The sequence below is a fragment of the Elephantulus edwardii genome, unplaced genomic scaffold, assembly GCF_000299155.1.
Source record: "Elephantulus edwardii isolate Elephantulus edwardi_28Jun2011 unplaced genomic scaffold, EleEdw1.0 scaffold00113, whole genome shotgun sequence".
Classification (NCBI taxonomy): Eukaryota; Metazoa; Chordata; class Mammalia; order Macroscelidea; family Macroscelididae; genus Elephantulus; species Elephantulus edwardii.
In genome coordinates, this window is record NW_006399863.1 from 4,636,349 (window position 1) to 4,645,853 (window position 9,505).

Consider the following 9,505-nt stretch of genomic DNA (forward strand, 5'->3'; position numbering starts at 1 on the left):
CCTTCCCCGCCTCCCCGGCCCGCTCCTCCTCCGCCGCCCGCTCCTGCTCGCTCGGGCTCCGGCGCCGGCTCCTCGCGGCCGCCCGGGGCCAAGGCGACGCGAGGTTGTACAAATCCATGTGGGACGGCCCCGGGGCGAGCATCGGAAAGGTGAGCCGCCGCCGCCGGGCCGGCTCCCTCGGGGCGCCGGTGCCCGGGCATCCCTCGTGCCGGGTCCCCCTCGCTCGTGGGGAGCTGCAATGCGTTATGGGGGTAGCAGAGGGGAGGACCGGCGGCCGCCACGGGGGCTCCCTCGGGCGGGGGAAGGGCTGGGGCGGCCTAAGGGCGGATTTGCCTGGATGTCTAAACCCCCGGATTGGAACAAGTGCACGGCTCCCGCGGCCCGGGCCGCCACCCGCAGTCCCCCCGGCGGGCAGCCACCTTCTCGGCCATCGCCTTGCTCCCCTTGCGCCCAGCTGCTGCTTCTTGCCTCCAGGAGTGGGGTGTTTGCGGGGGGTGAGGGGGGTCGCAGGGAACCCCAAGCCCAACAAAGTGGAGAAAAGGTGGAGCCCCAGCCAGGGGGTGGGGTGCCTGAGTGCTTGGGTGGGCTCTGAGGGCAGCGTGTGTGCGTGTGTGAGGGAAAAAGAAAAAAAAAAAAATCCCTGTCGGGGAAAATGAAGCCGGATTTATTGAGGAGGGGTCACGGGGGGGTGGTGGTGTGAGGAAACGAGCACGCTGTGAAATGCAGTTGAGCGACATTGGTTCCCTTTCCCTCCCTGCCTTCGAATTTACAAGGAGAGAAGGTACTTACGAGGGTTGTACCGATTTTATTTATTTTATTGCTGTCGGAGCCTCTGAAAGATCATCTTAGGACAGTGAAGATTAAGGGCTGCAATGGTGTGGGATAATAAAATAGCGCTCGTAAACTCTCTCATCGGCCCTGCCTTATTTATTTTGTACTCAAGGGTCTCTGCTTTCCTTGCCAGAGAGGGAGGGTCCACTCGGTTAGGAGCAGATCGATTTTAGGCGGCTACCTGCCTTTGGAGGATGAAAGGCAATTTTACTCCCCGAGCGGTGAATTGTCAGGTCCCTCTGTGATTGACAGCCACACCTGCCACTTAAGTGGGCAGGACGAGGACCGGTGGAACCCCAAGAGCCAATCATTGCCCGGGAGAGGAGGGCAGCTCTCACTTGTCATGGTCAGTTTCCTGGTTGGCTTTTAAAATCAGCTGTTTTAAACTTAACCATGGGTTTGCACCAGGTATGGGGCTCCAGCTGTGAGAAGGCGGGGAAGCAAACTCTCGGAAAATGGGCTTAGAAACAAGTATGCTTGACCGGTGCTTCCTTGTCCATTGCTTGTTCCTCTTATTTTTACTTGTAGTAGTTGGGGATGCTGAAGTCATTGGCATATGGCTAAAAACTGAAAACGAAATGATTCTGTGCAAAGACTGAAATGGGAGGAGGGTCGTATTGAAGGTTAGCGTTGCCACGCCGTTCCTCTAGATAGGACTGCAGGCTCCTTATAAAAGACCATTTACTGTTGAGCAGTCTGGGAAAAGGGTGTGGCAAGGTGTCTCCTACAGTCCCTCTTGTCCTTGTAGAGTCGCATTGCTTCCCAGCATATAACATGACGGATGTATAGGATATATTTGAAGCAAGCCAGCCTGCTCTATTAGGCTTGCCATGAATAGAAGGGATTCTTTTCGTTTTGACAGCATCAGCTCAACTTCTGGAAGTGAAGAAGACTGGCTTGTTCTCTCTTGCTGTACGACAGTTTGGGGGTGGCTGTGGAGTCTAGCCAGATCCTTCTGGGGGGTAGAAGTAGGCAGCCTGATTTTTCCCTTAGGTGAGCCATCTTGTCTGTTGGCTTCTATGCATTTACAAAAGCCTTGCACAGTTGGGGCTAGAGGAGAGAGGCTGGATGGCTTTGGCTAGTATGACTTTCAAGGGTGGTTAGTTCATGGACAGAAGGACCATATATCTTCCTTAACACTCGACTAGTCAATGGCTTATTCACCCCCAACCCCCGCTTCTGTTTCCCAGAATTCATTCTTAACATTATTGGCTAATTACCTTATAGAAACTCTACCTGGCTGCCACTATAAAGCTGTGAATCCAGCATTTCATGGACAGATTGAGGCCGGAGTTCACCAAGTAGAATGATCTTGATGTAGGAGCCAGGCTTGTCAAGGTAGTATTAAGACTATGATCATGTACTGTTGAGGAACTTAGGCATATCTGTGTCATGTACTGCTCACCCAAAGGCAAGGCGTCTCCAGTGGTTCAAATCCAGAAGCTGCTCTGAGAGAGAATGGTGGGCATTCTCCTTGTGCTATTATTTACACCCTTGGAAATCCACTAGAGGGTCACAGTGAGTCAGAACCTGCTTCATGGCTCTGAATTTGAGTTGATTACCATTGATGCTGTCATTGCAGATGTTCTCACTCATTGCCACTGAGTCACAACTGACTCAGAGCTGACCCCCCCAGTGGGTTTCAGAGTCTGTAAACCACACCAGAGGAGTGTGTCCATTTTTCTCCCTTAGAGCTGCTCCTGGAAGCAGCACAGCTCTCCACGGATACCCTATTAGAGCTCCCTTTAACTTAATCTACTATGTATTTCTGAAGCTCCATCTGACATACTTTGGGCATGTTGCAAGGAGGGACCAGTCCTTGGAGAGGAACATCATGATTGGGAGGGTGGAGGGAGAGCACAAAAGAGGAAGACCCTCGATGAGATGGATTGACTCAGTGACTGGGTTAGTGGGGATAGGTGTGTCAGATACAATAAGGTTGGCATATGATAGAGCAGAGTTCAGAGCTGTTATACACAGGGTTACATGCTGTTATACACAGGGTATATGCAAGCAACTCAATGGTACATAACAACAACAACTATATGTTTTAAGTAGACCAGTGTTGGCCCAGAGGAAACTTGGATGAAAATCCTGAAACATCTTTCACAGACAAGTGATGATGACTTAAAAGACAGTAAAGTAAAATTCCATTTTTTTTTCTTGGTACTTGTTGGAGTTTTGAATCAGCCTTGAATGAATATATCCTCTTAACTCCTTTTTTACCTCTCCCATTTGTTAAAATTTTTACTAGGGAGCTCTTGTGGCCTGGTGGGTAAGGAGTTGCTCTGCCAACCCAAAGGTGCACAATTTGAATCAGCTGCTTCGAGGAAGAAAGATAGGCAGCCTCCTCCCATGTGATCTACAGCCTTTGAAGACTAGCTGGAGGGGCAGCTATGAGTTGGTTCTGACTCCATGGCACGTAACAACAACAAGAACAAAAAGTTTTTATTTATTTTTCCCCTTTTCTGCTGGCCAAGTAGATAAGAGTTGTGCTGCCAACACAGAAGTGGGTGGTTCAAATCCACCAGCTACTCTGTGAAAGAAAAATGGTGAATCTTCTTCTGCGTGATTTACAGCCTCTGAGAACCTGCTAGAGGGTCAAAGTGAGTTTGTTTTGATGCAAAAGCAACAAATTTTGAGTTTGAGTTGTAGAAATATACCCTTTCTTGAACTCTGGTGGCCTAGAGGCAAGAAGCTGCACTGCAATACTGAAGTTGCACAGTTCAAATCCACCAGATGCTCCGCTGGAGAAGGAGGGGCAAATTCCTCCTGTGCCAGTAGGATCCAATTTTACGGTACACCAAATTAAAAAAAAAAAAAATTCCCTTTTCTCATTGTGATCAAGAGTGATAATATCTGAAGTTTTCTGTTAAAATACCATGGTCCTCTTGTTTTATCATATTGGTAATACCATAAAAGCCTGTGTACTGTGCTATTTAGTCAAATAAGACTCATAGATATCCTATAGACAATGCCTCTGAACCCTGCCCTGCCTTGTACAGGGCATCAGACAATTAATTGTTGAGTGAATAAAGGTTAAGCTTTTTCGGCCTGATTTTTCTTGTCTTAGGAAAAGGAACAAAAAGAAAAAAATGATAAGAAATGATAAATGAAAAATAAATAATAAATGATAAATGAAGGAAATTATAAGAGATATCAGATGCTGGACGATGTATTGGTCAACTTTTGATGTGTAACAAAACTCCCTCGCTTACAACCCTCATGAGCCTTCAGTTTGAGTGTCATATAGCTGATCTAGGTGGGTCTCGTTGGGGTGGGTCTGGTGCGGATATGCTTTGCATGTGTTCTGAGACCCAGGCTGTAGGGATAGCAGCCTACTGCGGCATGCTTTTCTCACGTGGAGTTCTTCAGAGTCAGAGCCACTCAGACTGCATATGCACATGTGAGGCCTCCTGTTTGGATCATTTTCTCCAGAAACCTTTTTGGCCAAAACAAATCAAGTGAGGAAGCCCCAGTACCCATGAGTAATAGTGTATTCTGCCCATAGTAAATAAAACTTACTGCTATTGAATTTATCCTGACTCATAGTGAACCTCCAGTGGGGCTTCTGAAGTTGTAAATCTTTAGGAGAGAAGGCTGCTTGTCTTTCTGTCATGGAGCAGCTGGTTGATTTGAACAGCTGATTCTTTGATTAGCAGCACGGCCAGTCACATGCTATGCCACCAGTGTAACACTCTGTGTCATACTCCTTGCCCATTGTTAGGGAAGAAATACTTGCTAGAACATAACTTAAACTTCTGCAACTTCTAAAAGTTATGGTGTGAATAGAGAATTTTATTATGTTTTATTTTTCCCCCCTCTGGGAATACAAATCTCATTCCTTTATTTTTCCTACTTCTTTTTGATACATAAGCCTAGAGTTTAACCTTAGCCTTTCAGAACATTTCTATGTTTGATTCCAGAGGATGAACTCTAAAAGCATGTATGTCTCTCTGTGTGAATCAAATCACTGAAGCATAGTTTATTAGAGCCTACTTGCCTACTCTAACTCATTGCAGTGGATTAAACGTTGATGCTCACCAGAAAGTCCAACCCACCAGCTGCTCTGTGGAAGAAAGATGAGGCAGTCTGCTTTTGTAAAGATTGATAACCTTAGAAATCCAGTGTGGTAGTACTACTCTGTCCTACATGGTCACTTGTTATTGTGTACCATCGAGTCGGAACCAACCCTGACTCCCCGGTGGGTTTTCAGAGGCACTTAGTTACACGGGAGGGGATTGCCCATCTTTATCCTGCGGAGCAGCTGGTGGATTTGAACTGTGTGCCTTCAAGATTCTTACCTGTAGGCCACTAGAGGTCCCTGTATAGTTACTTCTTGTTGTTGTGGATTGCCTTCAATTCGAGCATGACTCATAAGTGACCTTTTTAAAAAAAGGCCTGATATGAACGGGTATTCTTGTCATTACAGAAGTCCAGAGTGAAGGTTGCATAGTAGAGTGGACTTGTGGGGGAGGGATTGCATAACAATTAAAGAGTTTTTCTTTCTTTTCAGGGAGAAGAGAGAATTGAGGGGAGGGAGTGGGTAGGGAGAAAAGTGCAACAATGAATGACGGGAAACCCTAAGTTTCTGTAAACTTTCATTAAAATTCATTAAAAAACAAAAAAACAAACAAACAAAAAAACTGAAGATAGAAATTCTGTATGACCCAGCTATTCCATTGCTGGGACTATATGTTGAGGAAGTTAGAATTGAGGCACAAATGGAGATTTGTACACCAATGCTCATAGCAGCATTATTCACAGTTGTAAGAACATGGAAACAGCCCAAATGTTCAACCACAATCTAATAGGTTTAGAAATTGTGATACGTTCACACAATGGAATACTACTTAACACTCAGAAACAATGTTTAGAAAATTACTACGTAACTTGAGAGTGACTGGATGGCATTATACTGAGTGAACTAACTCAGTCTCATAAGGACAAATACTGCAAAAGACCATTATTGTAGAAATAAAAAATAACTAGTAAAACATGTATGAGGATCCAAGACTGGGTTGGGGGGATGGGAGAATAGGAGTGAGGATGGGCAGGGGGAAATCATAGGGTCAGATAATTTGGGTTTTAGAAAAAAGGGGGGCTATAAAGGAAATGGGAAAGATTTGATGGAGATCTGGAAAGACAGGTAATGGTGGGCATATTTTAATGGTGATTAATTTTATAAAACAAGGAATGGAAATGATTGTGTGAGACATTGTGAATGAAGGACAGTGTGAAACACAATGTATATGGACTTTGTAAGCAAACCCATATAAAAGAAAAATCTTAAAAAAAAAAAGAACCCATCTGTGGACATCTAAAAAAAAAAGTCCTGAAGCCCCTCTACAACTATCTACATTTATCAAAATTCATAGAGCTTCCAGAGGCATGTTGTTGAGGAAGTGGATACCACTCCTGCTTCCAAACCTGTCATAGTATGTTATTGTTTTTGTGTGCCATTGAATCACCTGCAATGTATAGCAACCCTATGTACAGCAGCTCTGAATCCTTCCCTATAAGGGTCTGAATTAACTTGATGTTATTGAGATTGGTTTTGTGTGAATTTTTTTAAAACTCTTATTCCAGAATAAATCCAGGTTATGCAGTAGGTAAGCTCTTGACTGCTAACTTAAAAGGTCAGTGGCTTAACCACACTGGTTGCTCCCTGAGAGGAAGTTGTGACTGTCTCCTTCCAAAACAAGGACAGCTTGGCAACCCAGTGAGGCAGTTCTGCACTGTCCTATAGAGTTGACATGCATCAATTGGTGGTGATGGATTTGGTTTTCTTTTTTCTAATTTATTTACATTGTCCTGGAAAATCCTGGGTGGCAAATAGTCCACATCCTCAGCTATTAAGGAAGTATTGCAGTTTCAAACCCACATAGAAATGCCTCAGAAAAAAGGCTTTGTGGTCTACTTTTGAAAATTGAGACACTGAAGGATGACTCTGTGGAACACAGTGACACACACCTGGGCCCTCAATGAATCAGAATCAACCGACTTTTGTCTGTTCGGAATGACTCTACTTAATGCAGTGGTGAAGATAGAGCTTTTATGTGATGTGGTTTCTGTCACTGTGGTACTTGTCATTAGGATTAGGCCATCAGGAAAGAATTCCCCAATGAGATGGCATTTGCCAGAACTGTGAAGCAAGGATAGAGTTGAAAATACAGATAAAATAATGAATATTGGAAAAGGTGCAGGCAGAGTGCTCCTTGGAGGCAAGAATGGCAAAGCTTCATCTCTCATACTTTGGGCATGTTGGTAGGAAAAGCTATTCCTTGGAAAGGGATCTCATGCTTAGAAAGGGTCAGTGAAAGAGAGGAAAACCCCCAGTGGGACAGATTGACATTATAACTACAGCAGATATGATGAGAGTGACACAGGATAGGATAGGATTCAGATCTGTTGTTCATAGGGTCACTAGGAGTAGTATTTGAATTGGTGGCACTTAACACCACCACCACAGTAGAAATGTAAGGTGTACATATAGATATAATGAGCTCTTCCATTTAACCAGAGAATAAATGAGTGATGATGATGATGATGATAATTTTCTAAAATCAATAGTATTCATAGCTTAGCTTTTTATTGGGCAAAGAAATACTGCACGATTCAAAATCAGGAAAGGTGTAAACCAGTGATGCATTCTCTCTCCACACCTTTTCAATCTGTATATGAAACAGATCATCTGGGAGCCTGGACTTTATGAGGAGGAATTTGAACTGGAAGAAGACTGATCAACAGCCTATGTTATGCAGATGCCACAACCTTGCTTGCTAAAACTGAGAAGGACCTGCGACATTTGCTGGAGAAGATCAAGGACTACAGCCTTCAGCATGGATTCAGGCTCAATATCAAGAAAACAAAGATTCTTACCACTGGGCCAATTGACAGCATCATGATAGATGGAGAAGAGATAGAGATTGACAGCTTCACCTTACTTGGCTCCAGAATCAACAGTCTTGGTACTAGCAGTCAGGAAATCAAAAGACAAACTACACTGGGAAAAATCTGCTGTCAGGAACCTCTCCAGAGCACTGAAGAACAATGATGTTGGTCTAGAGACTAAAATGCACCTGATTCAGGCCACGGTCTTTGCAATTGCTTGCTTTGCATCAGAGAACTGGACAATGACTAAGGATGATAGAAGAAGACTCAATGCCTTTGAGTTGTGGTTCTGGAGAAGAGTATTGAATATACCATGGACTGTCAAGAGGACAAAGAGATCCATCCTGGAGAAGGTAAAATCAGGCTGCTCCTTGGAGACAAGGATTTTGAAGTTACATCTCACATTGTTTGAGGATGTTTTGCCAGCAGGGTCTACTTCTTGGAGAAGGACATCATTCTTAGAACAGTGGAGAGACACTGCAAGAGAGGACAACCCTGGATGAGATGGATTGACTCAGTGACTGTGGTAGTGGGAGTAGGTGTGTTGGTGACAATGAAATTGCTTCTACTTCGAGATGGAGCAGGGTTCAGAGCTGTTGTACATAGGGTAGTTATGAGTCACAAGCAACTTTACAGCACATAATGACAACAACACTACATACCAGGGAGCTCTGGTGGTCTAGTGAGAAGAAGCTGTGCTGCAATCCCAAAGGCACATGGTTCAAATCTGTGAGCAGCTCCGTGGGAAAACAATGGGCATTCTCTGCCTATGTGATTAACTGCCTCTGAAAATCTGCTGGAGGGTAAGCTATGAGTCAGTTTTGACTTGATGGCACACAACAATAACAACTACATACTATACAGTGGCTTAGCACTTTACATAAAAATATATGAAACAATGTGGGGACAGAAATGACTGATTGCTTACTCATTATCATTTCTCTCCTTCTTTCCAGCTGACAGAATTCCAATGTAATATGCCCATTTCACCTTCCCTGGCTCCTTTGTACCCTTGAGTGGCTGTAAGGCTCAGGTCTGATAAGGATATAACTGGAAGTTGATGGATGGGAATGTTCCCAAAAGCTTCATGACAAGGACACTTTGTTGGTACACCCCAACAACTTTTGACCCTTTTCTGCTTTTCCTCCTGGGAACGTTGATACCATGTGTGGAGGGAAAGCAGTAAACTCTAAAAATGAGGATAAGAAAGCTATATGTCAATACTGTCAGAGCTGGAACTTGGAAGGACTATAGTCTTGATGACATTACTGAACTAGCCTAGACTAGTGTCCCCTGTGTTTATTTTCTTCTTTTGAAAAGTTTATCATAATTTGGATGAAGGGTTACAGAGAAAACTAGTTTTCTGTTTAACAATTAGTACACATCTTTTCCTATGATATTAATTGCAGTTCTCTCAATGTATCAACAATTCTTTCATATTTGTTATTGAATGTTGTTTTTGTTATGTGCTGTCAAGTCGCCTGTAACTCACAATGATCCTATGTGTAAGAGCACTAAAGCCTGCGTTATATTGAGTCAGTCTTACTGACTCCACCCCACCCCACCCCCATTATCTCACTTATTGTGTCAATCCATCTCATCTGGGATCTTCCTCTCCTGCACTCTCTCCACCCTTCTGAGCATAATGTCCTTCTTCAGGGACCACTCCCTCCTGGATACTTGCCCAAAGTATGTGGGACACAGTTTCAAAATTCTTGCCTCCATGAGTGAGCTCTGGTGGCCTAGTGGCAAGAAGCTACACTGCAATCCCAGAGGTGCA

The 9,505-nt window shown here is 44.2% G+C and overlaps 1 protein-coding gene across 1 annotated transcript in view; it reads left to right on the forward strand.

Moving 5' to 3' along the window:
* Positions 1 to 59: 59 nt before the first annotated feature.
* The window catches only part of ERC2 (ELKS/RAB6-interacting/CAST family member 2), a 1,171,987-nt gene continuing 1,162,541 nt past the window's right edge, over positions 60 to 9,505 (forward strand). Inside the window, exon 1 of the mRNA XM_006892220.1 lies at positions 60 to 149. The gene's annotated coding sequence lies outside the window, so the exon portion shown is untranslated. The remainder of the gene's footprint in view (positions 150 to 9,505) is intronic.